General features: G+C 36.7%; 1 non-coding gene across 1 annotated transcript; it reads left to right on the top strand.

The window, feature by feature from the left end:
- Positions 1-4179: 4179 nt before the first annotated feature.
- On the top strand, positions 4180-4242 carry LOC111539058. Its single transcript, XR_002730563.1, has one exon. It is a non-coding gene; the product is annotated as a U7 small nuclear RNA (small nuclear RNA).
- Positions 4243-10063: the final 5821 nt, after the last annotated feature.

Genomic DNA, 10063 nt, shown 5'->3' with positions numbered 1-10063 from the left:
ATACTTACGTGGTAGTGAAGGGTAAAAAACACTAATGATAGTTTCAGTGAGAGCTGGATTTTCATCAAGGACATTTTTATCATTTTTATTTAGCAAAAGCAGTGATGTTATAAGATGAATAGAAATTTCTACTTTTTTTGACTTCCAAGGAGAATTCTGATGGGGCTACAGTAGTATCAAGTATGTGTTTCCCAGCTAAAACATATCCAAGTAATTAAGAAAATATATCTAATCTATGAAAAATGGATGTACAGGCCAGTGTAGGTTTAAATGTTGGCTAACGAAACAATCTCTTCCTCTTCCTTTTTTTTTTTTGTTTTTTGTTTTTTGTTTTTTTTTTAGAGAGAGTCTTGCTCTGTCACCCAGGCTGGAGTGCTGTGGCCGGATCTCAGCTCACTGCAAGCTCCGCCTCCCGGGTTTTACGCCATTCTCCTGCCTCAGCCTCTCCAGTAGCTGGGACTACAGGTGCCCGCCACCTCGCCCGGCTAGTTTTTTGTGTTTTTTTAGTAGAGACGGGGTTTCACCGTGTTAGCCAGGATGGCCTTGATCTCCTGACCTCGTGATCCGCCCGTCTCGGCCTCCCAAAGTGCTGGGATTACAGGCTTGAGCCACCGCACCCGGCCCCTCTTCGTTTTTTAAAGATAATGTAGACCCATGAACTAGGTAGTATACCTACACTCTAGAAGGCATGAACTTCTGGTCTACCCAACCAGAGTTTGATAGCTGAAAAGGACAGTAGTGATTCCCTAGTTTGATCTTTCCGTTGTACAGATGAGGCAGTATGTGATTATAAAAATTAATTGGGGTGATCAGATTCTATAAGTTTACAAAGTGAGTTGAACTATACAACCAGCAAAAATTGCATGTTGTAAAGGGTAGTTGCAGCAATTTTAATTTCCTGCCCTTTACTGTAATAAATTAAGGTTACTTTTCTGAGTGTGATAAATACGAATGTGTGAATGAGAATCAGACCTTCTCATACAACATGTTATTTTACCACAAAATATCATCACATTATCACGGCCATCTCTCCATCTACTTATTTATTTATTCAATCAATCAATATGTGCTATTTGCTAGACAATGGGTTGGTGGTGGCTAAGCCTGCAGAAGAAATAATATAGATGCAGTTTCTGTTTTCATGTGTGACATTTTTGATCAAAGGAGGGACACAGAGCCTTATACGATGTTCCATTGATTCTAAGGCACACAATTTCCCGCTATATTTTTATGTCTCTGACATTAATATACATCCTAAAATTGAAAGACCATCATAGCTTTGTTGATGTTCCCTTTTCTCTTTTGGTGTGTCATATACTGGCTTGTTTAACAATTGCTGGCATCTTCAATTCTATGAGATACTGAAGGCACACATTATGGCAAATACTACTAAAAAAAAGTGTTATGAGAGAGAATAACAGGGGACCTGCTTTAATTGGTTGGTGTGGGAAGCCCTCTGGAAAGATGATGTGTAAGTTTGAAGAAAGAGAAGGCCCTGGTTGAGTGAAAGAGGTGACAAGAACATGGTAGAAAGAGAAAACAGATTTTGTGCATGCCTGTGTGGGGGACTGTTGGTCTGTCTGAGGAATAAATGAGGGGCCAGTGTTGCTGGACCATAGTGAGCAATAGGGCCTTTCAAGAAGCCCAATTCTTTTAGCTTCTCGCAAACCTTTATTCTGGAAAGGCCTTTTTCAGATCAGCTGTACTGAAGGCATTTTTTCTATATGTGTATATCAGTCATGTATGATGGAGTGAAGGCCATCATAGGTCTGTCACTGCTTGGGAAAATCAGTCCAAATTTGACCTTTTTATTAAAATGATTTTTAACCTAAGTGTTGGGAATGCATGCAATTATAATTGAGCCGAGATACTTGGCTTTTTTTTGGAATTATGTAACAAGGAAAAGTTTTCTCCTATTTTGGCTTTATTCTTCTTTGATATCTTGCTATTGTAAACCAAGTGCGATAGACCTTTTATAACTGAAACTCTTTAGGGTGAAGAGTTATTGAAATTTTATGATTTTAACAGCAAAGTAATTTTGCTTGAAAATATACACATATAAGACAAAGTGTTAACAAAATGTGGTGGTTATGTTGCAGCAGCTATAATTCACAGAAGCTCAATTGTGATGAGCAATACTCTTCTGCATAAAAATAAAAAGCAAAAAAGGAACAAATACAATGAAATATAAATAAATATAAACATTAAAAAAATCCAAAGCTTTGAACTTGGTTTGAATTTTTAAGTAGGGATACATATCCCCTGTAGCGTGACTTAAAATTGTCGGCAAATTGTTAACTGCTAATATCTCATGGATGAACAGCTACATATAGTCAAAGACGAAAATCCATATTAATGAAGTTTTTTTTTTTTGAGATGGAGTCTCACTTTGTTGCCCAGGTTGGATTGCAATGGAGTGATCTCAGCTCACTGCAACCCCTCTGCCTCCTGGGTTCAAATGATTCTCCTGCCTCAGCCTCCTAGTAGCTGGGACTATAGGCATGCACCTCTATACCTGGCTAATTTTGTGTTTTTAGTGGAGATGGGGTTTCACCAGGTTGGCCAGGCTGGTCTTGAACTCCTGCCCTCAAGTGATCTGCCTGCCTTGGCTTCCCAAAGTGCTAGGATTGCAGCGTGAACCATCACGCCACGCCTTAATGAAGTTTTTATTGTAAAAAATTTTGTATCCTTCTCCAATATAAATTATATACCTTCTTCCTTTATGTGTAATCTAACAACCATTCGTTTATCTCAGGCACATTTTAATAGATGTCTAAAAACCTAAAGAAAAATACTTTTTCAATAATCAGATTTAAGGAACATTTCCCAAAAAGAACCACAAAGTATTGTATTACTTATTATATTTTGAAGATTGATTTTGACATTTTTTTATATTACCAATAAGAACAAAATCTCTATTAAAATATGTGTGAAATGTTTTTTCACCATTTGACTCTGATCATTTTTTTTATGATTGTCTTCCATTCGTCTGTTTTGTGTTCCCATTTTACTTTGCTAGAGGTAATTTTATATAGGCTTTTCTGAATGGTGCATCCACTTTAAAATCCAGGCGCATATTTGCATGAAAGAAAATAAAACATTTACAGAAAATAAAGACAATCCTCTGATGGATAGAAATCACTGAGATCTTTAATAAAAACAGTGCGGTTTCTTAAAAGAGTGATTCACTGCCAAATTAGAAAGAGATGGGGTCATATCTAACATGATGCGTTCTATGCAGAGGCTATTGAGAAGAAATTGTACCCATCAAGTTCTAACAATGTTTAGAAACTAGATGTAAGCCCCACTGTTTCCCAGGAAGTGCAGTAGTTTAAATGAAAACTCCTCCATACTGCTGGGACTTAATTGACCACACATGGTGGAGAATGTGAGCTAAAGAACTCAGTGGAATACATTCAGTTCCTCTAAGTGAGAAGTCATCCAACTTAAACAGGAAAGAGCAAAATGTGAATGCTAGAGGATGGAACAAAATTGTTGTAATTTCTAAGGTGAAAATGTTTGGCTTTGTATTTTCTTTAGATTTTGATATAGAGATGGAAAAAGCAACGAAGGACAACTAAAAACATTGCACTTAAAGTAAAGCAGGGAAAAGTTTAAAAATAGAACTATGGCAATTAAATGGAAAAATGATTCCTGAAATTTTATATTTTATAATTAATGCTTAGTTCAATTAGCAATGATGGGTACATTTTGCTTAGTGTGCATTAACCATGTAAAACCCTCATGTAACCATAATATTCATCAATCATGACTATGCTCTTAGATTTATAATCAAATTAGCTGTTTATTTAAATAACATGAGTGCTTTTCATTGGGTGATATTAGCATTCTGAAATGGTGTTACTAGGCCTGGAGAAACAAAACATTTAAAAAAGTGATTGAAATGAGAATAGCAAAAGCTAATAAAGAGTTAAGGGGACAAAAAACTACTCATACAGAATAATCTACTATTATGATGGAGGTTTTATAGATGCAAGATACATATTCATACATATATGTAACATTTTTCTCTTTGGTAGGTAGAAGATGAAGCAGAATACCAACATAGGAGTAATATAACTGGTTTCTAGTCTTTGATCTGCTACCAGTTTGTGACCACAGGAAAACCATCTTAACCTTTTTTCTGAACTTCTGTTGTTTTCATTTCAAAGAATGAAGAAGTGTTATAGCTCTTTTAAAATTTATCTAAGAAGTTTTCAGTTTTTTAACTGGAAAACTCCCCATGGGAAAAAAATAGAGAGGAATCATATTTTCCCAGACATTTTCTTATGAGAGTCAGATAAGATGATGTGTATCAGCACATGGTAAAAGGCAATAAACCAGTATAAATTAAGAAATAATTTAGGGTTGGGTGCAGTGGTTCACACCTGTAATCCCAGCACTTTGGGAGGCTCAAGAGGGTGGATTACTTGAGCCCAGGAGTTTGAGATCAGCCTGGGCAACAAGGCGAAACCCCGTCTCTACAAAAAATACAAAAATTAGCCAGGTGTGGTGGTGTGCACCTGTAGTCCCAGCTACTCAGGAGGCTGAGGTGGGAGGATCACCTGAGCCTGGGAGGTCAAGGCTGCAACGGGCCATGATCGCGCCACTGCACTCCAGCCTGCGTTTCTTTTTGGGTCTCGGTGATCTACTGAAGACTCTGTTGTTCATATTGTCCTTTCCAAAAGATGGTGACTAAATCATTTAAGTGAGACAGCCAAGAATTAGCTCTGAGAACTAATTTTGGCTTATTGTACTCAACATATTTAAGACTGTCAGCAGTTTTTGTTCTCTCCAATGTTTAAGAAGGTCAGGAGTTTAAAAAGAGAGCAATTTTCTTGATAAAGTTTTTCCTTCTTTTCCCTTTGGGAAACATCACTGTGCCTAACTGCTTTAATGCTGAAGTTGGCAGGGCTTGCAGGTTGGGAGCAAACAATAAAAAGTCCCTCGCTGAGGCAGGCTGTATGGAATGAATGCCCTGGGGAACTACACCCCTACCCAACCCCCAACCCCCTCTGACCACCCCCCCAACTCAAAGGCCAGATGGGCTCTAGACAAACCCTGGGAGTGTGGGCAGTCTGGGGTAGTGGAGGTCAGCTGCTGTTCTAGGAAATTCCCTCTCTGAAAGACACATGGGAACCCTGTTTTGGTATCCAGAACAGTGCTGAAATGGTCAGAAATAGGACTAAAGTTGGTGGACTTTGTGTATGTACAGACAGAAACATCCTGCTTTCCAAGGAGCTGAACTCTGAGGGTCATTTATCTGTGGGATTCAGGGTACACTAAAGGTTTCTAGTTGAATTGGTTCTCATAACTTTTGTTGCATGTCTTACCTTTATGAAAAAGGCCTTTTCCAACAAGCTTATTTCATTGAAGGATTATTGTCAGTCAGCTAAGCATGATGGAATGAAAATAAATTTTGTTTGTTGTAAGGGCAAAGAAGCAGGCTAAAGAGGATGTGGTAAAAGGTTCTACTTCCTGTCTGTTCAAAGGATGTGAATAGACAGTTTACACAACAGAAAATTCAGCAGACTCACGTATGGTAAATCATACAGCTTTGTTTGCAAACAACAAAATACACATTAAAAAAGTTATAGCATCTTTGAAAACCTATTAAAGTCACAAAAATAAACAGAACCCTAAAATTCAATTATTTTTTGTGGGCAATGTGTCCAGGTTGTATGCTGTGGTGAAAAGAATGTTGCATTTGGAATGTGAAGAGTTAAATCTAACACAAACTGTGAGCAAGTTATTTACTTTTCTGAAGCTCAATTATTCTCTCATCTATAAAGGGTGGATAATAATATCTATCAGCCTTATGAGGTTTATAATAGATTCAAATAAGTGAATGGAAGAAATTTCCAAATGGTAAAGCACTGTATAAATATGTTTTTCTGTTTTTAATCAACAGATCAATAAGAGAAGTGACAAATTTTAGTTACTTGTTTTCAGAAGCATGTGGAATACAATTTATGAATGCACTAATTGTGTTTGGCAATTTCCCTTTTAGACATTGATGATGAACTAGCTAAATAAACCATCTTAAAATACATGTGGGAATCACTTATTAAAAATTACAATGTTGTGGGCTCTATCAGTACACTGACATTAAACTCAGATTTTACTGAGTTTATGTTGTTGAGTGATTTCATCAATGTTAACATAATTTAATCCACAAAATAATCATAAGTGGTAGATGTTATTCTTTCTATTTTAAAAACGGGAAACTGAAAGTCACCCAAGTTCTTGGTTGACTGATAATTACATAAGATGATATTGAGTTGAAAAAAACTAAAAACAAAATGGTGTATGTGCATTTTACTTAACATTATATGTGAATATGAGGACCTTAATGAATGGAAGACAATTTGAAGAAATACAAATGTTTAAACCTAAGCACCTAAACACTTTTTATCATAATTATTTTTTAATTCTAAGAAAAAAGTGATTTTGTGTCCTGGAACTTTGCTGAAATTGTTTATGACAACTAGGAGTCTTTTGGAGGAATCTTTAGGGTTTTTTAGGTATAGAATCATATTGCCAGAGAATAGAGATAATTTGACTTTCTCTTTTCCTATTTGGATGTCTTTCACCTCTTTCTCTTGCCAGATCACTCTGCTAGGACTTCCAGTACTATGTTGAATAAGAGTGGACATCTTTGTTTTGTTGTGCTTCCCATTACTGGTGAACTGAATTTTTAAAATCTGCTATATATGCACAATGGAGTACTATGCAGCAATAAAAAAAGAATAAAATCATGTCCTTTGCAGCATAATGATTGCAGCTGAAGGCCATTATTTTAAGTGAATTAATGCAGAAACAGAAAATCAAATACCACATGTTCTAACTTGTAAGAAGAGGGAGCTAAACAATGAGTACACATGATTATAAAAATGAAAACAGACACTGGGGACTCAAAAACAGTGGAGGGGGGAAAGGGTTGGAAAACTATTTATTGGGTACTATGTTTACCATTTGAGTGATTGGTTAGATAAAAGCCTACACCCCAGCATTACACAATGTATCTATGTAATTAACCTACAAATATACCCCCGAATCTAAAATTTAAAAAACATTCTAAGAAAAAAATAATATCCTCCAGGGAAATTTTGTTGGTATGATTAAAACAAAACAAACACCATTACCCAAGGGAAAATCAGTTTAAAAATCATTTAAACTCTGAAAGATACTATTATAACTTAATAACAAAAGAATCTTACTACAAACAGAGACACTATGACCTAAACCAACACTTGGGGGCAAGGGGAGTTCAGATTATAACCTCACTAAAAACTATAAGAAAAATGGCACTGGTGAATAATAACTCACTTATCACCCCCTAACAAAGACAGGAACACAACCCCGGGGCATTTTCCTGTGTCAATTAACAGTTAATATGTTATCTGCTCAGTGACATGAAGATGTGATTCTCAAAACCCTTTACAAAGACATTGGCTTTGATGAGTGACAGACAACAAGTCCCGGCAGACTGGTGAAAGGAAATTCAATTATATCGCTTCTAAATTGTGCATCCTCTGGGTTTAACTCAGAGATGCAAATACCAAAGAATAGAACTCGACCCTAGATTTCCTTTCAGAAATGCTGCGTGATTTCACGATTTTGTCCTTGCTAGAGAGGGGCACGCTTCTGGGCAATCAGGTGTACAACCCTCAGGACAGTGAATGCCGTTGAATGAGTGTGAGGGCTGGCATTTACTGTTTAAGATGCATTTCAGAGAGTGGCAAATCACTTAGGGCCTCGATAATTCTACACATAATAGAACAAGGGTAGAGATGGCTTTTGTCTATGAAATAATTCAAGAAACAGCTGTTCTCTTTATTTATTCAAGTAGACTGGTTGGGGTTCATACATCTCAGAGATTGACTACAGACAATCATCTGGGGTCTAGAGAGAAAATACCAGAACTATTATATTATTTATTTTTGTCTGAAAATGTAAGAAAGAGATTAAGCTTCCTAGCACATGTGGAACAACCTGGTGCTGACACTCCCCAGCACCCTTCGTAGGTCTGTATTTTAGACTGTCTTGTATCTTGAACAGTGTGGGAGTTTGCCTGAGAGGGGAATGGAGTTCCACAAGGTGGAGGTGGGGAGGGGACCATTGTTTCTACCTTTTTATTTGCTTTCAGACTTTCAAAGTAGGGCTTAGTAAGTAGCTTTACAGATTACACTATCTTGTTTTAACTAAATGTATGCTCACCACATAGACAAGTAGCTAGAAAATGGCTCAGGCAGAGAAACTGCAGATTTAAAAAACACTAATGATGTAAGAATAAATGTACAATTCCACCGTGGGGGTGGTTTTTTGCTTACTTTGCCATGTGACAAGAGAAAAGCAATGAGCGAGCCAGATCTATTAAGAATTAACATAACTTTATTTTCATTGATCAATAATATTATTGAAAATGTGGATTCACACGGTTGTTAATGAGGGTCCTCACTCCAAGTTTCTCCTTATATTGAGTATTCTGTGGCTTTGCTACTTAACTCTTTCAGCTATGATAGCTCTGTGTGTTTGCTAGGGCTGCTATAACAAGGTGACACAGACTGGGTGTTTTAAACAAAAGAAATTTATTTCCTCACAGTTCTAGAGGCTGGAAGTCTGAGATTGTGTTGTCAGCATGATTTTTTCTTCTGAGGCTTCTCTTCCTGGATTGTAGATGGCCACTGTCACCCTCTGTCTTCATGTTGTCTTTCCTCTGCGTGCATGCATGTCTGTGTCCAAATTTCCTCTTTATAAGGAAACCAGTCATATCAGATTAGGGCCCATTCTAAAGACCGTATTTTAACCTAATTTACTCCTTAAAACCTAAATTGCAAATATGGTTTCATTCTGAGTTACTGAGGATTAGAACGTTAACATACAAATTTGTGGGAGGGGGATGGGGGGAGAAAATTTAGCCCATTACAATGACCATTAATATTGCATATTAAACTAAATTTATAAACAGACTTTTAAATCACTGATCACAGTTTTAACCCAGGATTTTAAAAAGAATCATATTTTTAAAAGTTTTGTACCAATAATTAATGCAAATTATTAAAACGTATTCTGTATTCCATTGTGACTTCATCATTTAGAAACTTTTGGTTTAGACATATGTTCTATAATAGAATAATGTATTGCCATTAATTCCTTAATTTAACAAACACCTATGAAGTGCTTGTTATGTGTGGGTACTCAATTTTAGGCACCTGAGATGCAGCGGGGAAAAAATTTGCCCTCATGGAGCTTACATTCTAGTGAGCAAGAGACTGATGATGAATCACAGCACAATAGTTAAGACTGAAGGACTTATCTCTAGCTGCTAGGAGTGTTGCCAGATGACAGCCCTCATCTGATAGCCTTCTTTGGGAATTACCTTTGGATGAAGAGAACTACCTCACACAAGGTAATGTACTCTTGCCAGCACAGCCTGCATCCAAAGTCTGGTCACTCCAGAGGTAAAAAGGCCCACATGACTGAAACCATCTGGGTAGCTCTGAAGGGCCACCCTAGTTGGAGAGCTCCCTGTGGGATTGGCTGAAAACTTTCTTCAGACTGAATCATAGCCCAACACTTTCCCTGAGGGTCACTAATATTGTATTTATTATGTTATATTATTATATTATGTTATATTGTTATTCTATGTTATATTACATTACATTCTAATGTCATACTGTCTTATTAACTGTTTGTCTCCCTTACTAGAAGCAACTTCCACGAGAGCAGGTACTCAGTCTCCTTTGTTCACTGCTCTGCCCACAGCTCCCAGAACAATGCCTGGAAGGTATTAGTTCTCTAATAAATATTTGTTAAATCAGTGAACAAATCTGCAAAGTGAGAATAAAAGTAGGACTGACCTTATAAGACTAAATCGTGATAATCCATGTGCAGTCTTAATGTAGTGCTTGGCTTTGCGATAAGTGCATTAAAAAGTTGGTAATTATTATGCTTATTTCAAAGGTGACTTTATCATTTCCTATTTTTAAAAAGCCAGTATTTCAACTCTATTTGTTCAGATGTTAATTAATTAGACCTTTATTGCCAAGCACTGCTTTAG

This window comes from Piliocolobus tephrosceles, chromosome 10 (assembly GCF_002776525.5).
Source record: "Piliocolobus tephrosceles isolate RC106 chromosome 10, ASM277652v3, whole genome shotgun sequence".
Lineage (NCBI taxonomy): Eukaryota > Metazoa > Chordata > Mammalia > Primates > Cercopithecidae > Piliocolobus > Piliocolobus tephrosceles.
Note: the sequence above shows the minus strand (reverse complement) of the source record. Positions and strands in the feature narration are given on the sequence as shown.